Source organism: Giraffa tippelskirchi, chromosome 14 (genome assembly GCF_054371585.1).
Source record: "Giraffa tippelskirchi isolate mGirTip1 chromosome 14, T2T-mGirTip1v1.2.pri, whole genome shotgun sequence".
NCBI lineage: Eukaryota > Metazoa > Chordata > Mammalia > Artiodactyla > Giraffidae > Giraffa > Giraffa tippelskirchi.
Genome location: NC_137288.1, coordinates 48,549,795 through 48,571,855, shown reverse-complemented (window position 1 = coordinate 48,571,855; position 22,061 = coordinate 48,549,795). Strand labels below are relative to the sequence as shown.

At 37.5% G+C, this 22,061-nt stretch overlaps 1 long non-coding RNA gene across 1 annotated transcript in view; it reads left to right on the top strand.

The window, feature by feature from the left end:
• Window positions 1-22,061, top strand: part of LOC145534435 (uncharacterized) — a 289,357-nt gene that overhangs the window by 252,554 nt on the left and 14,742 nt on the right. Inside the window, exons 1-2 of the long non-coding RNA XR_014074592.1 lie at window positions 12,443-12,741; window positions 15,819-18,137. This is a non-coding gene — a long non-coding RNA (uncharacterized LOC145534435). Of the gene's footprint in view, window positions 12,742-15,818; window positions 18,138-22,061 lie in introns of the transcript that reaches the window.

Genomic DNA, 22,061 nt, shown 5'->3' with positions numbered 1-22,061 from the left:
TACCGAGAGTGGAGTGATCTTAAATGAGACCATAAGCTTCATTCAGTAGAACTGAGTACCAGTTCCCACTTTAACACTAACCTATCAACCGACAGCCTGTCTTTCATGGCAAAATAACCTTCCTTGGGTTGTGCTATCTTTACCTGATTAATAAAAAGGCTGAACAAAATCATCTCCAAGTGAACTCACTGGCCCCGTCTTGTTCTAAAATGTGACCTTCAAAGGGGAACTAGTGCAAGTAACTCAAAAGCACCTTCATTTTTTTCACTCAGACCTAGTTCTTTTTCAATGAAAAGCACAAATTCCAACCCCAATCTGTTGAAAACTCTAGCCAATCCTGTCCATAAAAAAACCTTTCTGTGACGATGGAAATGTTCCATAGCTGTACTGTTCAATATGGTACCACCAGTCACATTTGGTCAGATTTAGCAATGGCACCCCACTCCAGTACTCTTGCCTGGAAAATCCCATGGACGGAGGAGCCTGGTGGGCTGCAGTCCATGGGGTCACGAAGAGTCGGACATGACTGAGCGACTTCACTTTCACTTTTCACTTTCATGCCCTGGAGAAGGAAACGGCAACTCACTCCATTGTGATTGCCTGGAGAATCCCAGGGACAGGGAAGCCTGGTGGGCTGCTGTCTATGGGGTCGCACAGAGTCGGACACGACTGAAGCGATTTAGCAGCAGCAGCAGCACTTGAAACTAGTCTAAAGCAACAAAGGAACCAATTTTAGATGTTATTTAATTTCATTAATTCTAATGTAAATGATTCCCGCTGGGAAAGAATCTGCTTGCAATGCGTGAGACCTGGGTTCATCCCTGGGTTGGGAAGATCCCCTGGAAAAAGGAAATGCTACCCACTCCAATATTCTGGCCTGGAGAATTCCATGAACTGTATATATGGGACTAGTGACTAACTTACTGGGCAGCACATCTAAAGTCACTATGTATAGGGACTTCCCTGGAGGTCCAGTGGTTAAGACTCTGTGCTCCCAATGCAGGGGGTGGGGTTTTGACCCCTGATTGGGAACTAAGATCCCACATGCCTCCCAGTGTGGCCAAAAATTAATTAATTAATTAATAAAAAAATGAAAAAAATACCAACAGGGTTTGCAACACATGTGACAAAAGGTTAATATTAAAAATAAAGACACTGTACGATTAATACAAAAAGGATATGATAACATTGTAAGTTTTTTTTAGAAAAAGATAGTGTTCATTGGATATGTTTTCTGTTCTGCATTTGTACTTTAATAAAGCAGTATCATTTGTATAATGAACTACTAGTGGAAACCAGGATGCTAGTAAAAGAAAAGCATTTAGAGCACATTGTGCATAATGGAAATTATCACTCATCATTGCTTTGTTTTCACCATATGTGTTCAATGGCATTTATATAAATTGGAAAGGATCATTTCTTATTAAGTCAGTAGAGTAATACTTTTTAGTGTGTTCCACTCCTCGTTTTTTCTTGAATATGTGAAAATGTCATTGAAGCTTAAATTAGGAAGGTACTTTAAAGGTCATGAGATTAGTGTATCCTTTCCATTTCTTTGTAGGGTATCATATATTCTATTTTTCAGAGTTCTTACCTACATAAATATACATTAAATAAAATTAACTTTGAATAAATAAGTTAAAATGACTTCATTTTCAAAAACTTGAAAATATTATGGATACACTTCAACAGGACTTCCCTGATGGCTCAACTCATAAAGAACCCACCTGCCAATGCAGGAGGTATAAGAGACATGCGTTCAATCAATCCCTGGGTCAGGAATATCCCCTGGAAGAGGAAATGGCAACCCACTTCAGTGTTCTTGCTTGAGAACTCCTATGGACAGAAAAGCCTGGTGGACTACAGTCCACGGATCACAAAGAATAGGACACAACTGAGCATGCATGCATGCGCACACACAGTGTTTCTGAATTGTTTTTGGAAGAGACAATTATATGCTTAATAAATCAGTAATAAAATATGAAAACAAATACCTCATAATACTGCATTTGTGACCAAATGTGCTGTTGTCATTGTCTTTTTTTTTTTTTTTTACAAAAGTATTGTGTATGCTGTAACTCTGAAATATATTCCAGGAATTCAACAGATGAGAATAATAACCATGTAAATAAACACAAAGGCATCTACAAATGTTTGTTGAATGCCTATCTTGTGCCTAGTATTCTGAAAAATATAGAGAAAAATATTATATTTTCTCTGTTTCAAGAAGTTCACAGATTAATGAAGAGACAAGAAAGAACTATTCAATAAATCAAAAATCATTCCAATATTCAAACAATGGTTTTTCCAGTAGTCATGTATGGATGTGAGAGTTGGACCATAAAGAAGGCTGAGCACTGAAGAATTGATGCTTTTGAACTGTGGTGCTGAAGAAGACTCTTGAGAGTCCCTTGGACAACAAGGAAATCAAAGCAGTCAATCCTAAAGGAAATCAGTCCTGAATATTCATTGGAAAGACTGATGCTGAAGCTAAAGCTCCAATACCTTGGCCACCTGATGTGAAGAGCTGACTCATTGGAAAAGACCCTGATGCTGGGGAAGGTTGAAGGCAAAAGGAGAAAGGGGCGTCAGAGGATGAGATGGTTAGATAGCATCATCAACTCAATGGACATGAATTTGAGCAAACTCCAGGAGATAGATCTCTGGGTTGGGAAGATCTCCTGGAGAAGGAAATGGGAACCCAATCCAGTATTCTTGCCTGGAAAATCCCATGGATGGAGGAGTCTGGTAGGCTACAGTCCATGGGGTCACAAAGAGTCGGACACGACTGAGCGACTTCACTTTCTTTCTCTTTCTTCTTTCTTTCAGGGAGATAGTGAAGGACAGGGAAGCCTGGTATGCTGCAGCCCCCATGGGGTCGCAAAGAGTCAGACACGCCTCAGTGATTGAACAACAATGGCGTGAGTTATGCACAATGAGGAAATTTGAAGAGACTCAAACATAAAGCTAGTTTTCTTCTTGGTATATTTGCTGAGTCATTGTACCATTGATACTAAAGAGGCTAACTAAGCCAACTGTTACTAAAAGGCAGAGTGAGAACTCCTGCAGAGAACTTGAAATAATTAGGGAAAAGAATGGTTGGAAATGGCAGTATTTACCAGATTTTGTAGATGGGAAAGTCAGAGAGCTGGTTCCTCCACATTATTTCAGCAAGAAACTAAGGAGTTTCCAGGTGCCCCCTCAGATACGCTCTAGCTTCCCTGATGGCTCAGATGGTAAAGCCTCTGCCTGCAATGTGGGAGACCTGGGTTCAATCCCTGGGTTGGGAAGATCCCCCAGGTAAGGAAATGGCAACCCACTCCAGTACTCTTGCCTGGAAAATGCCACGGACAGATAGGCTACAGTCCAAGGGGTTGCAAAGAGTCGGACACGACTGAGCCACTTCACTTTCGTACCCAAAGATCAGGGATTAAGCTCAGTTAAATGAGTGTTACTGGTAGTAACTTAGTTCAGACTCATTTCAACTTTCTATTAGATTGAGAGGTTGATCAAAGTGATCAACCTGTCACCCTGTTGGCATCACCCTCAACTGATTAAAAAGCTTGGTTGTAGAACCACATTTCTCTGACTGCACTCAACATTGCTTCATTTTCTGGCAATGTAGAGTAGAATTGAGCAATTATGATGGATTTGTACTTAATGAAGACTTAACAAACATTAATATTGTCAGAACATAATCCATTGCTGGTAATATGTGTATCCCAGAGTGTTCAGATTTTTAATTAATCTGAACAACATGTACTTGCAAGGATCTATATGTTGTGACAGTGTCTAGGCCACTTTTTTATATTGAAAGAATCTCAGAGCTAGAGCTCATCTAATTGAGATTGCCTTATCTGACCAGAGAGAAAATTGAATGCACTGAGTTTTTATATGCCCAAGTCCCCTAATGACATGTTTGTTTCTCATATGGCAAATTTCCGTGATGTCAAATTCATTGATAGAGGATCACATTTGTATCCAGTCAGAATTAATGTGATCATGTCATTACAGACATAGCCTTTAATTTACCCAGTGTTGATTTAAAAAGGAGGCCAAAGTTCTGAGCTCATATGCATGTTTATCTTGATCTTCTATCTTGTTTTGTAGATTTAGCACCATTGTCATTCTGATAAATCAGTCCACACTAGGTAACAATCAGAGTTAACCTAAAGACTCTGAAATCATATGCAAGACTTTGTGGTTTATATCTACTCGCATTTTTCTGGTGAAAGAAGCCCTCTAAACAGTTAATATCCTTGCTTTAGTTATGTAAACACTTTAATGTAATAAATCTCAGGTCACTAAAAGCAATATACTGAGATCCTATCAGAAGACCAAACTTAGCAACAAGGTAATAGTTATTTTTTCTTTTGAGGAAAATCACCATTGGATAACAGCTCATTTTTTCAAGACAAAAGTGAAGATACTGACTTAAGTCTCTATTCTCAAACTGAAATTCATAGTGTGAAACATTTGCTTCTGATGTATCTAAAAACTGACTCATCTTTTTAGAGTATAATATTATTTAACATCTTTATTTATTTATTTTAAATAAATTTATTTATTTTAGTTGGGGGCTAATTACTTTACAATATTGTAGTCGTTTTTGCCATACATTGACATGAATCAGCCATGGGTTTACATGTGTTCCCCTGCCTGGAACCCCCTCCCACCTCCCTCCCCATCCCATCCCTCTGGGTCATCCCATTGCCCCAGCCCTGAGCATTTGTCTCATGCATCGAACCTGGAATGGTGTTCTGTTTCACATATGATAATATACATGTTTCAATGCTATTCTCCCAGAACATCCCACCCTCACCTTCTCCCTCAGAGTCCATAAGACTGTTCTATGCATCTGTGTCTCTTATTCTGTCTCGCATATAGGGCTATCATTACCATTTTTCAAATTCCATATATATGCATTAGTATACTGTATTGGTGTTTTTCTTTCTGGCTTACTTCACTCTGTATTATGGGCTCCAGTTTCATCCATCTCAATAGAACCGATTCAAATGTATTTTTTTGAATGGCTGAGTAATATTCCATTGTGTATATGTACCACAGCTTCCTCATCCATTCGTCTGCTGATGGACATCTAGGTTGCTTCCATGTCCTGGCTATTGTAAACAGTGCTGCGATGAACATTGGGGTACACACATATCTTTCAATTCTGGTTTCCTCGGTGTGTATGCCCAGCAGTGGGATTGCTGGGTCATATGGCAGTTCTATTCCCAGTTTTTTAAGGAATCTCCATACTGTTCTCCATAGTGGCTGTACTAGTTTGCATTCCCACCAACAGTGTAAGAGGGTTCCCTTTTCTCCACACCCTCTCCAGCATTTATTGCTTGTAGACTTTTGGATAGCAGCCATTCTGACTGGTGTGAAATGGTACCTCACTGTGGTTTTGATTTGCATTTCTCTAATAATGAGTGATGTTGAGCATCTTTTCATGTGTTTGTTAGCCATCTGTATGTCTTCTTTGGAGAAATGTCTGTTTAGTTCTTTGGCCCATTTTTTGATTGGGTCGTTTATTTTTCTGGAATTCAGCTGCAAGAGTTGCTTGTATATTTTTGAGATTAATTGTTTGTCTGTTGCTTCGTTTGCTATTATTTTCTCCCATTCTGAAGGCTGTCTTTTCACCTTGCTTATAGTTTCCTTTGTTGTGCAAAAGCTTTTAATTTTAATTAGGTCCCATTTGTTTATTTTTGCTTTTATTTCCAATATTCTGGAAGGTGGGTCATGGAGGATCCTGCTGTGATTTATGTCGCAGAGTGTTTTGCCTATAACATCTTTATTTAGATATAATTCTTCTACCATAAAATTCAGGTTTCCCCAATAACTCATTGGTAAAGAATCCACCTGTCAATGCAGGTGATATGGGTTCGATCCCTGGGTTGGAAAGATATTTTGGAGAAGGAAATGGCAACCCACTCCAGTATTCTTTCCTGGAGAATCCTATGGTCAAAGAAGCCTGGTAGGAGACAGTCTATGGGGTAGCAAAAGGATCGGACATGACTTAGCAAATAAACAACAACAACCATAAAATTCACCAATTTAAAGTATATAATTCAAATGTTTCTAGTATATTTACAGAATTGTGTAACCATTGTTATTTTTGTTAGTTGCTAAGTTGTGTCTGACTCTTTGTGACCCCATCGCGTGCAGCACACCAGGCTTCCCTGTCCTTCACTATCTCCCAGAGCTTGCTCAAACTCATGTCCTTTGTGTCTGTGATGCTATTCAACCATCTCATCCTCTGCTGCCCCCTTCTCCTGATGCCCTCAATCTTTCCTAGCATTGGGTTGTTTCCAAAGAGTAGGCTCTTTGCATCAGGTGACCAAAGTACTGGAACTTCAGCACCAGCATCAGTCCTTTCAATGAATATTCAGGACTGATTTCCTTTAGAATTGACTGGTTTTATCTCCTTGCTGTCCAGGGGACTCTCAAGAGTCTTCTCCAACACCACAATTCAAAAATATCCATTCTTTGGTGCTCAGCCTTTCTTTACGATCCAGCTCTCACATCCATACATGACAACTGGAAAAACCATAGCTTTGACTATATGGACATTTGTCAGCAAAGTGATGTATTTGCTTTTTAATATGTTGTCTAGGTTTGTCATAGTTTTCTTTACAAGGAGCAAGTATCTTAATTTCATGGCTGCAGTAACCTTTACCACAGACTGATTAGTAGTCAGTCCTTATTCTCCCACCCCCAAGACCTTGCAACTACTTATCTACTTTCTTCTCTATAGATTTGCCTATTCTGGACATCTCATAAATGTACTCATATAACATGTGCTCTCTTGTAGCTGACTTCTTTCACTGAGCATAATTTTTTTTCAGTCCACATCCATTTTTATTGTTGAGTAGTATCTATTGTGTGGGTGGACTAGTTTTATTTATCCATTTATCTGTTAATGGCTATTTAGGTTGTTTCCATCTTTCATTATTATGAAAGATAACTTTCCATTATTATGAGTTATAATGCTATTATAAACATAAAGGTACAAGTTTTGTGTAGACATGTCTCTTCATTTCTCTTAGGACTGGGATACCAAGGAGTAAAATTGCTGGGTCATATGGTTAAGTCTAGGTTTAACATTTTGCAGGATTGCCAAACTACTTTACAGCATGGCTGCACCAATTTACATTCTCACCAGCAAAGTATGAAGATTCCAAGTTCTCCACATCCATATCAGCTATGACAACTCAGCAGTTGTTATTGTCTGTCCTTTTTATTAGAGTAATCACCCTAATGGCGTGAAGTGGTATCTCAATGTAGTTTTAATTTGCACTAATGTTAGTGCTTTTCTGCATTTCAAATTCCCTGAATCAGATTCTGTCTAAATACAGTGATATAAATAAATTGAATTCCAGCTTCCAACCCAGTCTAATCAGTGCTGAACTTTAAACAGAATAAAAATGCTGTAAACTTGGATACAAGCAGATATTTATCTTTCTACAAATAAAATTATTGCCTGGAAGCTACAAAAAAGACTCCCCACAGCAAATTGTTTGATTTTTAACACCAGGCCATCCTTAGAAGATAATAATAGTTCTTTTCTTTAGCCATTCTCTTCATTTTTGTAAATTTCAAATTATCTCATTACATAATGATATTAATGTATTATTTACAAAATTGTGGACCTGTGTTCTCTTGTGGACCACCTTGTGCTGTTCATTTCATAGGAAATAGCTTCTTGACTGTATTTTCATCAGGGCATTGCTTCTGATGGCTTTACAATTTTCAAAAATCACAAATGTTCCAATGCAGCTTCACTTGTAGCCTACTGAATGTGTTTACTGCCCTGTATTTTAGACACCTGTACCTTGAAAGGAGCCGCTGTGCAAGGCACAGCCTACTGAGTTATTTTCAAAATATAGAGTATAGGGAGAAGGTTGTCAGCAATGGGGAAAAAAAGTTATGAACTGGACTAGTTAGTAATACAGCGTGTAAAAACTGTATTTCCAGACTTTTAGTTCAGCTTGTTTTTCTATCTCATTTTCAAAATCTTTACCTGAATGTTCCATCCCCTAAGAATGAACAGCACCTACCATAACAGACATCTCACTCCATATCTGTTCATCTTAACCAATTTTTGGTTCCTCAAAACCATTTCAGATAATTCGTTATGTCTTTCTCTTTAAGATAACTAACAGCCCATAAATATTTACTCATAAGAAGATGCATGGTACTCCCTTCATAGATCATGACCTATGAATGCTAGAACAGCTGGTCAAAGGGATTCGTAGAGGCAATATGTTTTCTTATGCTCTTAAGTTCTAAAGGAAAAAAGAAAAGAAATAATAAGAAAAAACTATAAAATACTGTTACATACTACGGTATATTATTTTGGTATCATGCTTGACATTCTTCTAAAGATGGTATAAAATTTACATAATGTATGCAAGCCCATGTAACATGATTGCTATCATAATAACATTTATTGATAATTTCTATACAATAAGCATTTTGTAAATGTAACACAGCTGAGCAACTCAACAAAAACAATACACTTAAAAAAAAGCAACACTTTGAGAAAAGTATGCTTCCCCTGTGGCTCAGTGGTAAGGAATCCACCTGCAATGCAGGAGACACAGGTTCAGTCCTTGGTCAGGAAGATCCTCTGGAGAAGGAAATGGCAACCCACTCCAGTATTTTTGCCTGGGAAATCCCCCAGAAAGAGGAGCCTGGTGGGCTACAGTCCATGGGGTTGCAAAAAAGTCAGACATGACTTAGCCACTAAACCACTACCACCATGAGACAAATACTGTTAGGTACTATTAGGACCTGTACATTTTACAAGATATTTAATGAAGCAATTAAGTGATCTGCACAACTTCAAACACCAGAAGGGCAGAACCAGTATTTAAACCCAGGCAATCAGGTTCTAGAGCCTGTTCTCTTAAATACCAAAGAGTAGTGCCTCTACATAAAACTAAAATATTGATTTTACATTTCTCATTCTAAAGGAACAGTTGAACATCAATACTTACCCTCTCCTCTCCCTTACAAAATCCCAAGAAAAATACAGTGAAAACGAATGAGAAGAAAAAAAAAAACTGTAACAATACTGGAAAAAATGATCTAGAAGAGCATAGATAATTTTATGTATTTCTGAAAAAGAAAAATAGGTGGAAGTACAGTGACAGTCTGTAAAGGAGAAATCACAGTCCAGGAAACACTGCAGAGGAACCCACAGTAAAGGTGAGGGCATATTTCTCGGGCACTGAGCTCAGTTTGGAGATTCACAGAACAAGTATAGGGAGTATGCAGTCAGACCCATGATTGAAAGGCAATCTGAAGAAGAGCTCTGATGCCAATCAACCTCCTGACCTCCACCCTTACAGAATGACTACAGGATCAGGGGTTTCCAGGGTAAATCTAGGATGACACTGACAAAAATAATATGGGATCATTTGCCTGGGGAAAGCTAGGCTTCTAGGTTGGGAACCAAGACTCTAGGATAAAGACATCTTAATTCTGGCCCTGAAAGTGGAGTGCAGTGCATATTCTCCCTAAAGCAAAGGCAGCTCATAGATGCTTACACCCCTTGTACATCACTGACAGTCAGTGTGGAAGCCAGGAGCAAATATGTCTAAAAGTGTCCTGAGGAAATCCAGAACAGATCTTCAGAGTTTAAGCATTATTCTTCATTCATAAATATGGATGGATTAGCAGGATTACCAAACAGTTGAGAAAGCACCAAAGAGAAGGACCAAGATAAATAAACTAAAGAACTGAATCTGGAAGGAAAGAGATTATATACATTATTTACATAGAAAAAGACTAGGATATAAAATCAAACAAATAGATGGAGAATATCAGAGATCAGTAAAGGGATGGAAGATCAATCTAGGAAACTCGATATTTATCAAGTAATAGGACCACTACACAAAGAATCCTCAGAATATGCAGAGAGGTAGTAATGAAAGAAAGTGCAATTTCCATTTTCTTGATGATGAAGAAAGATAGGGCTTCCCTGGTGACTCAGTCAGTAAAGAATCTGCGTGCAATGCAAGAGACCACCTGCAACACAGGAGACATAGTTTCCATCCCTGGGTCTGGAAGATCTCTTGGAGAAAGAAATGGCAACCCACTCCAGTATTCCTGTTTGGGGAATCCCATGGACAGAGGAGCCTGTTGGGCTACAGTCCATGAGGTCTCAAAAGAGTTGGACATGACTTGGGACTGAACCACATACTTGAAGAAAGATAAGTCTTCATTACGTGGAGGAATAACAAAAGATATACAAATAAGTATCTCCTGGTGAAATAGCAGGACCTCAAAGATCAAAAGGCTATCCAAAAATTTCCCAAGAGGAAATACAAAACACAGCAGATTGCCTATAAAGGAATGAAGATCAGATGGGTGTCAGGCACCTTGTTAGTAATCACGGAAAGTGTAAGAAAATGGAAGAATCTTCAATGTTTTGAAGGAAGATGACTGAACCTAAAATACATATCCAGATATGTAACCTTGAGTGTCTCCTTCACTTTGGCTCCTCATCAGTTTAATCCATCTAATTTTATCATGTACTACCCCTGCCCAAGTGGATGTGAGTGTCACTATTAGCAAAACATCATGAACCGAGGGAAATGGAGAATATTAGAAAAATTCATCACTGCCAACAAAAATAAAATTTTGAGAATGAACCTGAGTATCCTGTTTCACTGTCTTTTAAAGGAGTGGAGATTTACATCTCAGGGCTGTTGCACTGGGATGACCCTGAGAGATGGGATGAGGAGGGAGGTGGGAAGGAGGGTCAGGATGGGGAACACATGTATACCCATGGCTGATTCATGTGAATGTATGGCAAAACCACCACAATATTGTAAAGTAATTAGCCTCCAATATGTCTGTTTTCTAATTCATCAAAGATAATTAAGAGTAGTCACTGAGAGGTCAGTGTATGTTTAAAAATACAACTGGATATCCACATGCAAAGAAAAATAATAATCTAAACATCACGCCCATCCCCCCAAATTAACTCAAACTAGATCACAGACCTAAATGTAGAACAAAAAACTATAAAATGCATAGAAGATAATGTGGGAGAAAATCTAGATGACCTTGGGTTTGGTGATGACTTTTTAGATAACAACACCAAAGATATGATACAAGAAAGAAATAATTGACAAGCTGGACTTCATTAGAATTAAAATTTGCTCCTTTGTGAAAGACATGTCAAGAAAATAAAAAGGCAAGTGACAGACTGGGAGAAAATATTTGCAAAAGACATAGGTGATAATGGAGTGCTATCTAAAATACACAAAGAACTCTTAAAATTCAGCAATTAAAAAAAGATTTTTAAAAAGACCTGAGTGGACCACCAAAGAAGATATACAGATGGCAAATAAGGATATGAAAAGATGCTCTGTATCATATACTGTCAGGGAAATGCAAATTAAAACAACAATGAATGAGAGACCATTACACAGTTATTTTTTGTTGTTGTTCAGTCTCTTAGTCATGTCTGACTCTTTGTGATCTCATGGGTTGCAGCATGCCAGGCTTCCCTGTCCATCACCATCTCCTGGAGCTTGCTTAAACTCATGTCCATTGAGTCAGTGATGCCATCAAACTATCTCATCGTCTGCCATCCCCTTCTCCTTCTGCCTTCAATCTTTCCGAGCATCAGGGCCTTTTCCAATGAGTCAGCTCTTAGCATCAGGTGGCCAAAGTACTGGAGCTTCAGCATCAGTCCTTCCAATGAATAGTGAGGATTGATTTCCTTTAGGATTGACTGGTTTGATCTCCTTACAGTCCAAGGGACTCTCAAGAGTCTTCTTCAACACCACAGTTCAAAAGCATCAGTTCTTTGGTACTCAGCCTTCTTTATGGTCCAACTCTCATATCCATACATGACGACTGGAAAAACCATAACTTTGACTATACAGACCTTTGTGGGCAAAGTAATGTCTCTGCTTTTTACTACTCTGTGTAGAGTTGTCATAGCTTTTCTTCTAAGAAGCAAAGTTCTTTTAATTTCATGGTTGCAGTCACTGTCATAACACAGTTATTAGAATGACAAAAATCCATAACACTGACATCAAACACTGATGATATGAAACAAAGGGAACTCTTATTCATTGTTAGTGGGAATAAAAAGTGGTCCAGCCACTTTGAAAGACAATTTGGCAGTTTTTTTTAACAGTACTAAACATACTCCTATCACATAATCCAGCAATCAAGCTCCTTGGTATTATACCCACAGAAAAATCTGCACAACCCAGATATTCCCTAATAGGTGAATGAATAAATAATCTGTAGTACACCCAGGCAATGGAATATTATTCAGCACTAAAAATAAATGAGCTATCAGGCCATGAAAAGACATGGAGGATCTTTCAAGGCATATTACTGAGTGAAAGAAGTCAATCTGAAAAAGCTACACAGAATTCCAACATTCCAGAAGAGGCAAAACTATGGAGACAATGGAAAGATCAGTGGTTGTCATGGGTTCACTGAGTGGAGACTGAGTACATGAAGTGCCAGTTTTTTAGGGTGGTAAACTATTCTGTATAATAATATTATGGCTGATAAGTGACACTTCGCTTTAGTCAAAACTCACAGAACCTTACAGCGCAGAGAGTTGTAACCTTAATGCACACAAAATTTTAAAAAATAATTCAGTAGGTCTGAGGATTCCAGGAAAGAAAACATAATGGGACAACTGCATTATACCTCTATGAAACAACTTCACTGAAGCGGATGGCAGGAAAATGTGCTAATGTAAGTATCTTCAGAGATGCATACATAGAAAGGAGGTGACACTAGTGGTAAAGAACCCATTTGCCAATGTAGATGACTTGAGAGACATGGGTTTGATCCCTGGGTCAGGAAGATCTCCTGGTGGATGGCATGGCACCCCACTCCAGTATTCTTGCCTGGAGAATCCCACGGACAGAGGAGCCTGGCAGGCTACAGTCCATGGGGTTGCACAGAGTTGGACTCGATTGAAGCTACTTAGCACACACGCATATAAAAAGGAAATTGCCTCAACACATCTGGGCACCATAAAAGATCAAACACTTTTCCACTCTTGGTAAAAACTTACACATATAATGTAATTAAATTGCACAACCTTGAAATCTAAGATTTTTTTCCCCCTCCTGATTACAAACTCTGAGCTTCTGAATTTCCAGCTTTATGCTTCATAGACCCTCACTTGTAACACACTTTTAATGAGTTCCCCTTCTTTAATCACAATTTCTACCGCCCATCAATGCAAGCTCATTCTCCTTCTCAACAAATAAATGGGCAATGAGGCAATCACAACAAACCCACAAAGCATTTAAGGTCACACCGCTCAACACTTTAACTGGAAAATTATAATTCTTGGGTTTTTCCAAACATTTATGACACTCAGAGCTCATTCGGTAAGAGGAAATATATCTATCTCTGTCAACACATTTTAGTGATTTCTTCTCCTTTCATGAGAGTCTCTAAGGGTTTCCTAATTAGAGGAATTTACAGGAAATGTCAGTCTAAATAACTGATGTGTTGTAATTAAAGTCTTAGCAATTGAGCAAATTAACCTTTATATTTTAACAACATCAAACTACATGGCAGTTTCCACAAAGTTTCTAAAGCAAGTAATTTGAAGAATTATAAAAACTGGGAAAAAGAGGGAAAAAAATTTCTGGAATGTTACTATTATAGTCTGAGTGTGGAATTAAATTGATAGCAATGGTCTTTCTCTAACATTACAAATAGTGAAAGCGCTTCATTGTTAAAATATGACACTAATATATTTCGGGTGATGTACAGTTAGGTGAATAAAATATCTATAATTTTAATTGTTAAGCCTTTAGTAATATTTTAAAATTTCAATATATGTGATGGTATATTGATAAGAAAAGTAAATATTATTTTAAATGATAGTAAAATCAAATAGGGCTTCCCAGGTAGCTCAGTGCAGGAGACATGGGTTCAGTCGCTGAGTAGGGAATATGCCCTGGAGAAGGAAATGGCAATGCACTCCAATATTCCTGCTTGGAAAATTTCATGGACAGAGGAGCCTGGTGGGTTACAGTCCAAGGGGTCACAAACAGTAGGACACAACTTAGTGACTAAACAACAACAGCAACAACTTTGGCTTTATTGTCAACAACAACAAAGTCAGATAGAGATTGAAAAGTTGAACAGAATTGTTGAATTATTGTTGATTTTTTACACAAGTATTTATATGCTCAAACAAGTCCAGAATTGAATAGAAAAAGAATACATCGTTTTGTTTCAATTTATTTCAGCTTATTATTTCATTTGAATCATTTAAAAGTCATAGTAACTAAAAATCATGCTCAGTTATGAAGTGAAAATAACAGTAGCTAAATCCAGCAACTGAAGAAAACACCTAGAAGACAGTACTGCATGTAATAAATAGGAAACAAAGAGCTGCTTATTTACATCTGAATTTCCTGATTTATGTGTCTGGTATAACAGGATAACTGTAAAATTTGTATATTTAGAATAAGTTTTAGAATTTACAGATAATTTATTAGAAGTAAGTCATAATAATTTTTTAAGTTCTACCTAGTTTTCATAATATTCTATTATATTATCTCTGCTCTCAATTATTTTGAATTTATATAAAAGCAGGAAAGAATTAGGGTGAATATTATACATGCCTTTCCTTTGTATATACATCTGAGCAGAAATTCAAAGTCCTTACTGCTAGTATGAATTTAAAACAAGAAGTTGACTAGGTAAAAACGCTCTCTTCAAGTAGTTCACGTGAAGCTACAGATATGACACATCTTGTGAATTTCTTAGTCTAAGAATCAAGTTGAAAACAATTTCCTTCTTACTACTTTGATAGAAGACTCTATATGATTTTATATAAAACCAGGGAACCCTACATTATTTCTAAAGCTAACTTTATAATCATTGATTTTTAAGAATATTAAATCTTTAAATTTCAAATATATTAATCTTGGGTAGGTAATCTTTTCATGTTCAAAAGTTGTGTCATGGGAAACTGTAAAAATACAAGCTATGAGCATCTTCCAGCAAAATATAGCATTTTATTATGATAAATCCAATTTGCCTTTTATAAAATAATTCCTTGGGATGTGGTCAACTTTTTGCTAGTATCTTTGGAGTTGAGATAAAATGAGATTTCAGAACAGAGCAAATACAAATGGATTGTCTTGAGTTTTCCTAAAACAGAATCAGATATTTTGCAACTTGAAATATTTTCACTTGTTCTTTTCCAGTGTTTACGCCTTTGTTTGCTTTCTTTTAGATGCCTTGTCTAATTCTTCAAATATCATTTAACATTAGTGGCCATAGGAGGTCTTTAAGCTTATTTCTTTCTTTATTGGAGACCAAAATTAGTGATTTGTAATTCATTACACCCTATGTTGGGATTTTGTGGCTTGTGACATTTGCTTCTGTGCTCTAAATTACCTAGTCACCCCCACCACAGCCTTTTCATACTGTTCGTGGGGTTCTCAGGGCAAGAATACTGAAGTGGTTTGCCATTCCCTTCTCCAGTGGACCACATTTTGTCAGAACTCTCCACCATGACCTGTCCATCTTGGGTGGCCCTACACGGCATGGCTCTTAGTTTCTTTGAGTTAGATAAGGTTGTAATTTGTGTGATCAGTTTGGTTAGTTTTCTGTGATTGTGGTTTTCATTCTGTATGCCCTCTGATGGTTAAAGATAAGAGGCTTGTGGAAGCTTCCTGATGGGAGAAATGGGCTGTGGTTTATGGACCTAACATTCCAGGTTAGGTTACCATTCAAGGTTACCTTGATTCATTGACTTAACATTTCAGGTCCTTATGTAATTTTATCCTTTACAGCACTGGACTTTACTTCCACCACCTGACACATCCACAACTGGGCATTGTTTCTGCTTTGGCTCAGCCTCTTCATTCCTTCTGAAGCTATTTCTCTGCTCTTCTCTATTAGCATATTGGAACTGCGGCAATGGAGAAGACTCTTGAGAGTCCCTTGGACTACAAGGAGATCCAACCAGTCCATTCTAAAGGAACTCAGTCCTGAATATTCATTGGAAGGATTAATACTGAAGGTGAAGCTCCAATACTTTGCCACGTGGTATGAAGAACTAACTCATTAGAAAAGACCCTGATGCTTGGAAAGATTGAAGGCAGAAGGAGAAGGGGACAACACAGGACGAGATGGTTGGATAGTATCACTGACTCAATGGACATGAGTTTGAGCAAGCTCCAGGGGATGGTGAAGGACAGGGAAGCCTGGCTTGCTGCTGTCCACGGGGTTGCAAAGAGTCAGACACGACTGAGCAGCTAAACAAAAACCCACCACAGCACTGCAGGTGGAGAGTTAGACTGGTAGGAAGATTGAAAAGATTCCCCAGAATCATTGAAAATCAATAGAATACCTCCCATAGTATTACTTTTTTTTCTGCTGTGAATTTTTATTTCTTTATCCTACCTTGGCTTCCTTCTATGACCACAAAGCTTTCTTGCAATTGCCAAATATAAATTCAGAGACTTCAAATAATAGTTTCTACTAAAATTTGAGTTGATTTTAAACTGACACCAGTGAGACTTACATATCCTTACGGCATTCAAATGCTTTTCTTTCATATGCCAACTTGTCACTATTTCTCAGGTGATTTGAATGCAAGTCAAGGACAACTTTTTATTGATATTTACTTTGACACTGATGCTGACAATTTAGACTTCAAGTGACAGCATCAATACTGATAGCAGCGACAGAAAGTCAATGGGTATCTTTGTAAAAAAATGTGGATTTCACATGTATTTTAAATAAAAGTGATGAGAACTTTTGATTTGGGTTCCTTGAGAGATTAAAATAGACAGTGGCTAAATAATAACAGCAATAGAGTTTTAAATGGATAAGAGAATTCAAAAGAAACATTATATAACTATTTTAAATCAAACATGATCTTAAAGGAAATAAAGAATAATAAAAGAGGACAAAGAAGATGAGAGAAAAATGATAAGAAAGGTGGCAGAATAAAGACAAAAAAGTTTGGAAGCCAGACTGTTATATTTCCTTTTTCATTTGTTAATTTTAAGATAAAGGCAAAGCTCAATCTGTTTCCTGTGATAATAATGGCTTACTTTGTCTTTCTCACCAAACATTTACTAAACCTCTTCACTCTTCCTCTGATAAAGTACTTCCATGTTGCTCTACAGGAGAGGGGCTGTGTGAAAAATGGAATCTGAGAAAATATAATAGTTTTGTAAGCTATAAAAATCTAAGCTTTATAATATTTTTATTCCTTTTCTATTGAAAGCATAATTGAATTCAACACCAATAAGAATATATCTAGAAAAACACAGAGCATACATACCCAGGAAAATACAAAATTCTGTACTCCATGCCACAGAGTCCGTACAGAGCTGAAAAAGTTCCAAGGAGTGGAAAGACATCATTATTCAGGGAATGGATGGGGCTCAGATACGTGGATGCCTTGTTAATTGAGAAGACTTTGGACATTGTGGTAAACAGAATGAGGCCTCCCTCCACCCCCCAAAGATGCCTACATCCTAATCCTCAGAACCTGTGAACACGGTGAAGGGACTCAACAGATAGGATTAACTTAAAGATCTGGATTTGCAAGATTATCCTGGATTAATGTAACCACCAGGATCCTTATAAGAGATGGAGGGAGACTGAAGAAGCTACTCTGGTTTTGAAGATGGGGACAGAGCCAGGACTGAAGAAATGAACACAGCATCTAAAAGCTGGAAAAGGCAAGGAAACAGATTCTTCCTGGAAGCTTTAGAAGGAACACAGCCCTGCTTATCCTGATTTTCAGCCCACTCAGATTCATTTCACACTTTGGACTTCCAGAATTCCGAGAGAGTAAGTCGGTGTTGTTTTAAGCCACTAAGTGTGGGGTAATTTTTTGCTATAGCAACAGGAAGCTAACACAAGGACCTGTAATGAACTAAGCACTGAGGACACAAAGGTGAATCAGACACCGTCCGTAGATTAAGGGGATCACTGTGCAGTGGTGGAGACGTGGATGAAAGAGTAACACGACACTGAAAAGCACGACTGTAACAATGTGATAGAAACATACTCTGACCCAGTAAAGGAAACATCTCATCCAATTCTGACTTGGAGAAATGAAGTTGGTTTTGTTATTAGAGGCCATGGTCAAGGTAAGTCTTGAAAGATGTGTAGGGTCCTGCCTAACAGACAAAGGAGGGAAATTCATTCCAGGCTAAGAGAACAAATGCCTGCAAAAGTCAAAACACTCAGACTGGAAAATTTATATTCAAGTAAATAAGAATTGTTTAGCAAATCTCAATATTCTAGAAAAAAGGAGCCAAAAGGTTTTTTTTTTTTTTTTTTTTTAATAACTGTTAGAAGTAATTTAGGGAGACTATGTTATCTTTATTTAAATAAAGCTTTTTGGGATATTCAAGTTCTCATGGTGATATGGCAGGAATGCTTGCTTCACATATGTTAATTTGTCTATGTATGTTTGGCATTTCACACCCCAAGATCTCCAAACTAAAAATAAAAATAAAGTAAGAGGAGTTGAGAGGAAAAAGAGAATGAATAGATTGATACTGGAATACCTACAGAAATTAGTAACTGAATTATTAATGTCCCTATCACTCAGCCATTGTTGTTGTTGTTTAGTTGCTAGTTGTGTCCGACTCTGTGCAACCCCATCCACACAGGCTCCTCTGTCCATGGGATTCTCTGGGCAAGAATGCTGGAGTGGGTTGCCATTTTCCTCAGGGGATCTTCCTGACCCTGGGATCGAAGCCAGGTCTCCTGCATTGGCAGGTGTATTCTTTACCACTGAGTCACCTGGGAAGCCTAATTTAGTCATTAGGTGCAGTGCATTAGTGCATTAGTCTGTTACACCTACATGTTTCTTGTTGACAAGGACTCTGCTTTATATTTATCTTAGTATTCCTCCAGTTATAGAATGCAATGCTTGTACACTGGATGCACAGTAAACACTTTAAGAATCAGACTTTTAATGTATGCAGTTGACTGTCACATAATAATCATGATCTGAGATTTTCTCTGGCACATAAAAACAGGTTAATGATCTGAATGGAATGTCCCAAACTCTTAAACTTAACATGACCATATGTTTCAATACTTTTTCTTAATTTCACTAATTAAGAACACAATATGGGAATTATGTCAAAAGGGAGATACCACTTATTCAGCAACTTAATTTATATCCAGTTTCTTTTTTCATTTTTCTTTTGTATTTTACCATGTTAAATAAACATGGGGCTAGTGCCACCATTATCTCTCCTAAGACTGAATTATGTTTCTCAGAGTCTCCTTCTCTGCAGGGTTTTGGCTTAGAGTTTATCAGTGAAAGGAACTCACAGGAGATTTGCAAAGTGAAAATGAAGAAGAACAAGAGATCCACAGTAGCTTTTCCCACCTGCTTGCTACTGAAGATTGAAACAATTGGTGACATCATCTCAGAGAGTCTCAAGAATTGCAGCAGCTTCTTGGTTAGATGGAGAGAACCATCTAGTTTGGTGTTCACAACTGATATCTTTGGTATCAATGTTTACTAATTTTAGGAGCAGCTTCTCTGACTTCTACTTCTGCAACATTTCCACAGGTCATCAACTCCCTAAGGTTTGTTAAACTCCTATATACATAGCACGACTTCTGCTTCCTAATTCAACCTTGTCTATTATTTGTATATACTTTGTCTAATATTTCCAGCAGCCCTAAAGGGTAGGTGCTTTTAAAATGTGAGAAGTGAAGTTACTGAGCTCCTCCACCATTCCAAAGATTTTTTTCTCAACTGGTGGCTTGCAAACGGCTGAGTTCAAAGATGCCTGACTTCAGTCTCTTAACCCCTGCACCTTGTAGTCATATGTTGCATTGAGCTTTAAAAAGAAGGTGTGCAACTTTATGAGAAAGATGCCAAAGAGCACTTAGAAACAAGCCTAACTACCCAGGTAAAATTATTTTTTATTCAGGAATCAACCTTTTTTGAGGATAGTCTTCCAGTACTCACTCATATCTTGACTGTCTGAAAATGGTCTTATTTTATTAACATATCATTTAAATATCCTTAGCTTCCTAATAAAAACAGTACACACACAGAGAGAGACATACACACACTTCCTTATAAAGAAAAATGAAGCAATCAAAAAAGAAACATATACTCACACCTCCACATCTATATCCATATCCCCTTTCCTTTACTTTAGTAGGACTATCTATCTAAAGCCAAGTCTTCCACTTTCTATTAGTTCTCATCCTGTATCACCTGACTTAAGAAAATTTTCAAGTATTTTTTCACAAGCTATGGATTGTCATTTTACTTTCTTGATGGAATACTTTGAAGAACAAAAATTCTACATTTTGATCAAATTCAACATTTTTCCTTTTACTCTTGTTTTTGGTATTACATCTATGAATCATTTGCCAAAGTCAGGATCATAAATATTTACCCCTATGCTTTCTTCCAAGACATTTACAGTTTTAAATTATAGTGAAACCATAAATTTAGGTCTTGATCTCTTTTTATTTAATTTTTGTTTGTAGTCTTAGATAAGGATCCAAGTTCATTCTTTTGCCTGTGGCTATACAATTGTCCTAGGACAATTTGAGATTTTGTTACATGTGTACTAATTTAAAATTTTTATATCTTCTTACTGAACAGAAGTATTTTTGTATATAGTTTCCCTCTCTATCCTCAATGATGCTTTTTGTTATCACAGACTATTTGGTCTTTTGCAAATGGTGACTCACACTTTCTTAAAGATTGTATATTTATCTTGCAATTTTTTTCCATCCCTTTAAATTTCAACCTTTCCATATCCTTATATTTTACTCATGTCCTTTTTAAATGTCATGTTGCTGGATTTTTTTTTTCAGATTTTCCAATATGAAAATCTGTCTTTCAACTTGTCAATTTAGTTCATTTACATGCATTGTGATTATTAGTATATTTGGACTTGATAATATAGCCTTCCTGGCTATTTTCTATATGTTCAGTTTTTTCTATTATTCTCATTTTTCTTTTCTTTCCCTTTTTAGAAGTCAATTCATGTTTTTGTTTTGTTTTCCTATTGATTTTCATACATAATGAAGATAGAATCAGTGTGTGTCATTTATTAAGATATCTAGAAAGCCTGGAATAGTGCCTGCCACTTATTAAATAGATATTGACAGTTTGATACCTAGAAAGCACTGTGGTTCCATTTCCATTTTATGAGCAAAGAGATTGATGCTCTGTTGAGTGGAAGTTTTCAAGGATTGACATGCAAGACCTCACATCAGAAAAAGAAAGGATAATAAACATGCATCCCCTTAGGTTTCATGAACCAGTATTTCAGGCTTCTCCGGTGGTTTAGATGGTAAAGAATCTGCCTGCAGTGCAGGAGACCTGGGTTGATCCCCAAGTCAAGAAGTTCAGCTCAGTTCAGTAGCTCAGTCATCTCCGACTCTTTGTGACCCCATGGACTGCAGCATGCCAGGCCTCCCTGTCCGTCACCAACTCCCAGAGTTTACTCAAACTCATGTTCATTGTGTCGGTGATGCCATCCAACCATCTCATCCTCTATCGTCCCCTCCTCTCTTCCTGCCTTCAATCTTTCCTAGCATCAGGGTTTTTTCAAATGAGTCAGTTCTTCACATCAGGTGGCCAAAGTATTGGAGTTTCAGCTTCAGCATCAGTCCTTCCAATGAATATTCAGGACTGATTTCTCTTAGGATGGACTGGTTGGATCTCCTTGCAGTCCAAGGGACTTTCAAGAGTCTTCTCCAACACCACAGTTCAAAAGCATCAATTCTTTGCCAATCAGCTTTCTTTATAGCCCAACTTTCAATCCATACACGATGACTGGAAAAACCATAGCTTTGACTAGACGGACCTTTGTTGGCAAAGTAATGTCTCTGCTTTTTAAAATACTGTCTAGGTTGATCATAATTTTTCTTCCAAGGAGCAAGCATCTTTTAATTTCATGGCTGCAGTCACCATATGCAGTGGTTTTGGAGCCCAAACAAATAAAGTCTGTCACTGTTTCCATCGTTTTTCCATCTATTTGCCATGAAGTGATAGGACCAGATGCCATGATCTTAGT